At 39.7% G+C, this 8722-nt stretch overlaps 1 pseudogene; it reads left to right on the forward strand.

The window, feature by feature from the left end:
- Positions 1–7845: 7845 nt before the first annotated feature.
- Positions 7846–8479, forward strand: LOC105944808 (annotated as a pseudogene).
- The last annotated feature ends 243 nt before the right edge of the window (positions 8480–8722 follow it).

Below are 8722 nucleotides of genomic sequence, written 5' to 3' on the forward strand. Positions count from 1 at the left end.
ATAGAGACTTTTCAAGGAACTCAAGACAATGAACTCACTAGATGGACTTGAAACATGTATAATTCTATATTCCAATATGTGAATAAAAGCAAGAGGGCTGGAGGGATGGCTTAGCGGTTAAGGTGTTTGGCGCAAAGCTAAAGGACCCAGGTTTGATTTCCCAGGACCCATATTAGTCAGATGCACAAGGGGGCACACGTGTCCAGAGTTCATCTTCAGTGGCTGGAGGCCCTGGCGCACCCATCCTTTCTCTCTTTCTCTCTCTCTCTCTCTTTCCCTCTTTCTCTGTCAAATAAATAAAATAATAATTTTAAAAAGCAAGAATAAATAGGCCAAAGTTGATGGCTCAGTCAATAAAGCACTTGCTATACAGGAATGAGGACCTGAGTTAGGGTTCCATCCCCACATAAATGTTGGGCACAGTGGCACACTATCTTAATCCTAGCACTGGGGAGGTGGACATAATAGGATTCTTGGGGCATCCTGATTGTTATTCTAGCCCAAGTGGTGTGCTCCAAGTTTAATGAGAGACCCTGTCTTAAAAATAAGTTGGAGGGCTGGAGAGATGGCTTAGCGGTTAAGTGCTTGCCTGTGAAGCCTATGGACCCCGGTTCGAGGCTCAGTTCCCCAGGTCCCACGTTAGCCAGATGCACAAGGGGGCGCACGCATGTGGAGTTCATTTGCAGAGGCTGGAAGCCCTGGCGCGCCCATTCTCTCTCTCTCTATCTGTCTTTCTCTCTGTGTCTGTCGCTCTCAAATAAATAAATAAATAAAATTAAAAAAAAATTGGAAAGCCACAGAGCAAAACACCTAATGTTGGCCTCTGATCTTCACAGTACTTGTACACATTTGCAGCACCACCATGCCTAAACCTGCATGTACCCAAACATGAATATACATAGACATTGCACATCATACCTATACATATGCAAAAAACAAAATTAATAAGAATGTTATATAATGAATACCACATAAACGTGATTATAGGGCTAGCTAGATGGCTTAGCACTTAAGGAGGCACTTGCTGCAAAGCCAAAGAACCCAAGTTTGATTCCACAGGGCCCATGTAAGCCAGATGCACAAGGCGGCACATGCGTCTGGAGTTTGTTTGCAGTGGCTGGAGGCCCTGGTGTTCCCGTTCTCTCCATCTTTCTCCCTCCCTGCCTCCCTCCCTCCCTCTTTCTCTCTTTCTCTCCCTCTCTCTCTTTCTCTCTCTCTCTCACTCTCTCTCTCTCTCTCTCTCTCTCTCTCTCTCAAATAAATAAGTTAAAAAGGTATTTTAAAAGTGCTTATAAATGGAAAGTATACACAACACAAAATAGAAACTTTAGATTTGAAAACTATAATAAAATACATTATGTGAAAGTAATAGCAAATTAGAAATATCAAAAGAGTGACTTAGTGGACTTGAAGATAGATGCTTGAAATTAGCTAGGAAAGAGCTTGCAGGAAAAGCCTCAGAGAGCATGCTGATATAAGCATGTGTGGAGTCTGAGAAGATCAGAGAAGGAATGGGAAAGCACTCTCTGCATAAGCATGATTTCCTGAGAGGGCCTGAGATTTCCAGGATTTGATTTCCTGTAAACAGCTGGGCATAGACTAGCAAGTCTGGATCTACAGTACAGTTGGGCTGGAGACCAGAGAAAGCTGGGCTGTCTACTCTGAAAAACATCAGGAAAGACAGCTCTGGGAACAGTGGGAGACTCTCAAGGACATAGTAAGATAAGGGAATAAAGGAGGACACCCAAGTTTCTTCTCTGGTCTCCCACGCAGGCTCACAGGACTAGCACACACCACACACACATCTTTACACTACATACATACCACAGTGCCACACACACACACACACACACCAAAAACAATGCTGTAGCAAAGTGTATGAATGGGGGGGTGAAGAAATAATGGCCAGAAATTCCCCAAATTAAAAAGGAAACTGATGAGAAAATTTATCCTAGAGGGAAAAAACTGTGAAAAGAGAGTAAAGCTTCATAATGGAAACTACTGAGATTATGAACTAGCCATATGGCAACCTACTTTGTTAGCTAATTAAAAATATATAAGCTAAAAAAGAGACTGTATGAACAGAAGAACCAAGAGTGGTTATAACTGGTGTGCCCAGAAGCCATAGGTTGTCACAGAAAAATTTCAATGCTTGGGTTAGGACATTTTCCAGTGAGGTGTTGGTCAGTAAGGACTCAGGTGGAGGACCAAGTAATCATGGTCTGCCTGTGCTGCAGGATGAACCCCATGCCAGTCAGGACTAGATATGTGACCTACCCCCCAAATCATTCATTTGCTAAAGTGATATGTTTCTGTGGTTTCCTTTCATTTATGTTGACTTCTGTGCGTCCTCATGCTGGCATCATACTTTGCCATTACCACTTCTCCCTTGTGTGATTTGAACCTGGGAATAGCCTGTCTCGTTTTGATGCCCCTTTGAAATTCCACATGAGTGCTCACAGGAGCATTTACTGTCTATGGGAATCACATGGAATGTGTATATCCACTAAAATGCTGTCACCAACTTCAAGAATTCTGTGTTGTTCAATCCATGAACTAGGCATTTATTTGCATTTATTGGGTCTTTCTGTCAGAAATTTGCTGTCATTTTTGAGTGGATGAGATGGCTCTGCAGCTAAAGGCATTTGCTTGTAAAACCTACTTGACTGGGTTTAATTCTATAGTGTAGACACAAAGCTATATCCACAAAGTTGCATGTGCATCTAAAGTGCATCTGTAGTGGCAAGAAACCCTGGTGAACCCAAATTCCCCCCGTCTCAAATAAAAATAGTTTTAAAGTAAAAAAGAAATCTGATGGCCCCAAAACAATATAGGCAATGCCCAAGGCTCATGGCTGCCCACCAGGACTAGATGGTTAAGGCATTTTTGCTGAGGTTAACCCATGCTTCCGATTCAGGACACTGAGAAATCAAGCTAGAACTAGGCTGGAAGCCTCCACTTTACTGATTACCAGGCAGAGTACTAGAAAGTGCTATGCAGATTCCTGGAGGAGAAAAGTCATCAATTGTCATAAACAACCCTGCAAGCTACACAAGTGGCCACCCAGGCAAGATGTGCCCAGTAGTACAATAGCCTAACATCTGTTATGAGAGTAATCGATTTCTCTCTCATTCAATTTGAGGCCCCATCCATGGGAGGAGAATCCATGCCTGATACTGAAAACCTGGTCAAAAGCCTGTGGTCTGGAAGATCACAAACTCTAGGAGGAAGTTACTACTGCTGTTTGGTTACATGGTTATACTGTGCCCAACAAATTGTCCTCTAAACACTTTTGCATTTATAAGTGATTTTTCTCACTTGTTAGAGAAGACTCCCTTTTCAGAGGGTGATGACTGGTGGGAAAACTCAGAAACTCAAAGAATGACTAAGAAGTGACAGTTAAGTGTTCAATACTTAATGGGATACTTAATGGGATATCTCTATCACACCCTCCAGTGGCTCAGGGACGGGCAGAAAAGGTGGCAGAAAGAAGGTAAAGGCCAATGGATGAGGATGAGGAGGAGGGCTTTGGAACACTCTCTCCCATACAAAAAGCTATCATATTTATGACCTAACAGAGGTTAGATTGTCCTTATCTACATAAACCTTGCATAATATTGGGCCCACCAGCAGGTGGCTGTGGATGATGGAGGAGAGCAATCATAGGATCTCAATATAGAATACTGGGGATAGAGGGATGAGTTAGATGTTAAAGCACTTGCCTGCAAAGTCAAAGGATCCAGGTTCAATTTCCCACGACTCATGTAAGCCAGATGTACATGGTGGTGCATATTTCTGGAGTTCGTTTGCAGTGGCTAAAGGCCCTGGTGCACCCATTTTCCCTTTCTATCTATCTACCTCTTTCTCTCTGTGTCAAATACATAAATAAACTTTTTTTAAATTAAAAAATTAATAGGGAATAGTGAAAAAAAGAGGGATTTCAGTGAAAGGAAGGACAAAGGAGGGCGGTAGGAGGGGATTATTTACATTTTAATAAATATTTATTGACTTAAATAAATTTTTTAAATGAAACATAATTGAAACCACACAACAAAACAAAGTTGAGGTAGAGCTCATCGTGCAGATGTAAGGCACTTAGTCTAGTGAGTGTTTTAACTCACCCTAAGTATCTAAAGGAGACAGGTAAGAAAAGCTGTTTTAACTCTCTTGAAGAGAATGCCTCATAAGACAATATCATTTCTCTATTTCTCTTGACTTTTAGCTCAAATACCTGTTAAAGTTAATAATAATCACCAATAATAATAACTCTTCCAAACCCTACATAATATTTTCACTTCTTCCTATTCATTGGTGCAACATGTATTCCTTATCTGCTGTTTAAAAATTATAGTTTTTTTTACCTTCAACATTGTTTTACTCATTTGCTTGCTTGTATTATGTATATAGCTGCCTTCTTTTTTAATTAAATAGAAATTTTGTACGAACCCATCATATGTTGGCACCTTCATTTCCCTCTTCTCAGCCCCCAGTCCACTGAGGGAGGACCTTAGTGGGATTGGTGGTATTCACCATTTAGTTGTAGTTTATGAGTTGTGAAGACAAAAGTCTGTCATTGTGGGGAAGACCATTTTTCTGGCAATTGCTTCCAAACATATAGTATATTTTCATACTATTAGCACACCTCCAATATTCTTTTTTTCTTCTGTGGTTACCACAAAGCCTCTTCTACTCAACTAGCCCTCTACCTACTTCGAAACTTTTTCTTTGGGAGCCATTGAGTTAAATTAGGGTTACTTGCATAAGAATAGGTATGTGTGTTTGAGGGGGTCTGTTATTGACTGGCACATGGGCAATTTACCAGTGGAAACAGCACTGAAGAACAACCAATGGTTCCTTTGGAAAGAGTGAGGTCTCCAGAGTGCCTCCCTCATCTGTGATGCAATCAGCATGTATTTGACGACTCATTATGTGGCAGCAGAGTGCCAGGTGCTTGAGACGCTTAACAAAGCTCCTTCCTCCATGAATCCTAAACACCAGTGAAGGAACTACAAAATAATTTATTTGAGGGTGAATATCATATTTTTGGGTGCCCTTGTTTCCTAATATTTGCTCAGGAAAATTTCAGCAAAGTAATTTTAATAATTCCAGATAAAGTCCATTACTTATATCAGTACTGCCTTACAAAATAAAGCAAAAAGTTATCTCTATTTGAAGTGTAATATTTGAAATGAATAAATTGTTTGCTCAATTTATACTTGAAGTATTTGAAAGGTCAATGGCCATGATTTTGATGTAAAGCATGTTTACATACAGAACATGAAACACAATTGTAGTCAGGGTTCTGGGTTCTGTTATGTCACTTTGAAAAGTATCTCTAAGAAAATCAAGTAAAAGAAGGCCAAGAAGCCAGACATGGTGGTGCACACCTTTAATCCCAGCACTTGGGAGGCAGAGGCAGGAGGATGATCGGGAGGTTGTGGCCACCCTAAGACTACATGAGAATACACACTGAATTCCATGTCAGGCCTGGATTAGAGTGAAACCCTACCTTGAGAACAACAACAGCAACAAAAAATCCAAGGTAAATTTTCCATTGTGATTTCTGAGAGTTCAATGCAAAAGTCAGTTTGTTATCCTTCTTGACTCTGAGGCAGTCTTTCACCATGGAAGCCCAAATCACAAAGTCTGACACAAAATATGGCATTCAACAGCATTCTGTCAGACATCTCATGTCCCCAACTATGCCACACCTCCCAAAATCCCAGTATATGTTACTGATGGACTAGTCCATTGAGTATGTCAGGGCTCTCACAATCCATTCAACTCCCAAAGGTTTTGTCTTTTAACACTGCTATACTCATGACCAAAGCCTCAGCACATGTATTTTGGGAGACATTTCAGAAACAAATCATCAGTGCCAAGAAATAAATTTACTTACTGTGCATACATTTGTATGCAAGTTGAGCACTTGATGTAATAATTTCAGAATGAGATGTCATAGTCTCACATATAAAAAGATTATAGCACCGAAATGCATGGATGGACAAATTATTCTAAAAACCATTGCTTTACATAAGTAGCAATTCAGTTAATAGCCTGAGTACTCTCACACTTTATAATTGTTGTAGTACAAACCTTATCCTGGGCTATAAAAATTTCATATACATTATGTAAAATACAAAAACACAACTCACACCCATTTAGTTCCACAAGAAAACATAATCTTTTTAAAATTATTTTTTGTTTATTTTTATTTATTTGAGAGCAACAAACAGAGTGAGAAAGAGGCAGAGGGAGAGAGAGAGAATGGGCATGCCAGGGCTTCCAGCCACTGCAAATGAACTCCAAATGTGTGCACCCCCTTGTGCATCTGGCTAACATGGGTCCTGAGGAATCAAGCCTTGAACCGGGGTCCTTAGGCTTCATAGGCAAGCACTTAACTGGCAAGCCATCTCTCCAGCCCAAGAAAACATAATCTTGATTCCTCAGATTTTCATGTGCATTTATTTGCCTATATGTCTCATGAAAACATCTTTCCCAGTCTTATGCTCCTGAAAATTCTGGTTAATTTACCTTTAGTTAAGAGGCTAGTGTTTGTATTTTTATAGGCATGGGGAATTGTACTGTAAGTGACCACGGGACCACACAGTATTTGGAAAATACTGATCAAAAGAATACAAATATTTTCCAGGTCTTCTGACAGACTAATTTTCATATAATTTCTAAATTTTAGGTGGAAATCTATCATGGAAATAGTGACACAACTGATAGGTACAATTGTTGCAAAGAACTGCCTCTCAAACTTGAAATCACATGGAAATATTTAAATATAAAAGTAGGTGAGGAATATCCAGGGAAATTTGACACATTGAATACATAAAAATATACTTTTATGTAATAATTATTGCATTTCTATCTTCATGTAATATGTATTTAAAATCTATGATTATAGTCATCTTCTATATATGCATATGTGTGGGTGTGTGGTGTGTATGGGACATGATGAAGAGATAGAGAATAATAAAAGCAAGAGACACAGACTAAATGAGACGGGAAAGAAAGAGTAGGGACAAAGGGAAACTTAAAAAAAATGTTCACTCAGTATTCTGAGCTCTGAAAACTCAATACTTCTGAGAACTACAGAATAGATCTGTAGCCTGGGAATCTAGGTATAAGGAAACAGGATGTTTGGAGCAAAATTTCTCTTCATGGACTTCTAAGTTTTATGTTAGCCTCTCTGAACATGTTGGATGAACCCTAATCCTTATATGGCCAATCATCTCCATTACTTAAAATACAGTGTTTGGAGATGTGGACTCCAATATGCACATACAGAAACCTCTAGCTTAGTGTGTAGTTAAAATACATATGTCCTGGGACCAAGCTATGTTTACTCCTAAAACTAAATGCCATGCTATTCTCAATATAAACATATACATTTTGTGTAGGAGTTTTCACACATTTCTGCCATGGTGGCATTGATATAACATCCAAATGTGAAAAGAGTAGGCTTAGGTTTTTTTGTGTCATATATATATACTGAAATTCATTTCCCACAGTTCTGGAAGCTGAGAAATCCAAGACTGAGGCATTGGCAGACTCCATTTCTGCTTAACAGATGCCACTTTCTTGCTACACCCTCACATAGAAGGGAAAATAAGCTCCGTGAGCCTCCTTTATAAAGGGCACTCAAGTCCTTATCACCTCATCACCAAAGACTCCATCTTTTCTTTTTCACTTTTTATGGACAATGTCCATAAACATAGACACTATACCATGATCATAATCCCCTCCCATCGCCCTTCCTCCCTCCCACTTCCCCCCCTCCACTGAATCCTTTCTTCTTCTTCTTTTTTTATTAGTTTTCTTGCAACCCAGATCTTAATGGTCTTTTTTTTTTTTTGTGCGTGTGCAAAGATTCTGTTTCTCACTGTAATGGCTCACGACCACTATGTGGCCATCTGCCAGCCCCTCCTCCACCCTGTGATCATGAGCCACCAATTCAGTGTTCAGATGACACTGGCTTCTGTACTTGGCAGTCTTGTCGTTGCAAGTGCACACACGAGCAGGACATTCCAACTGTCCTTCTGTCAGTCTAATGTGGTCCCTCAGTTCTTCTGTGACATCCCCTCTCTTTTGAAGCTCTCCTGCTCAGACACCTTTAGCAACAAACTCTTACTTCTTCTCACAGCCACAGGACTTACTGGTAGCTGGTTTTTGTTCATTGTCATATCATATGTTTATATTTTTTTCCACTGTGTTGAAATTTCCAGTCAAAGAAGAGCAAGAAAAGGCCTTTTCAACCTGTGTCCCTTACATTGCTGTGGTGTCTGTATTTATTAGTTCTGGTGCCTATGTGTATCTGAAACCTCCAGGAGTCTCTGAAGTGGTTCAGGACGTGATTCTGTCTGTATTTTATGCCATTGTTCCTCCATTATTAAATCCTGTCATCTACAGTTTTAGAAACAAATAGATAAAGGAAGTTGTGAGGAATATAAAACTAAAAAGGTTACTTTAAAGAAAGTTATAAATATCAATGTGAGTTTATCTTGGGATGTGACTGAGATTTAAATTTTAAAAGTACACTTTTTTTCAGAGGTTTTTGTGTTATTTTCCCAACTCCATAATTATACTGCTGAAACCCAATTAATAAACATTGTAACAAAAAAATAGGTGAGGGAGGTGGATCGGTGGTTAAAAACAATTGCTGTGTAAGCATGAAGGCCTAGGAAAGCCTATGACGACCTGAGTTTGTTTTCCC

This window comes from Jaculus jaculus, chromosome X (assembly GCF_020740685.1).
Source record: "Jaculus jaculus isolate mJacJac1 chromosome X, mJacJac1.mat.Y.cur, whole genome shotgun sequence".
Lineage (NCBI taxonomy): Eukaryota > Metazoa > Chordata > Mammalia > Rodentia > Dipodidae > Jaculus > Jaculus jaculus.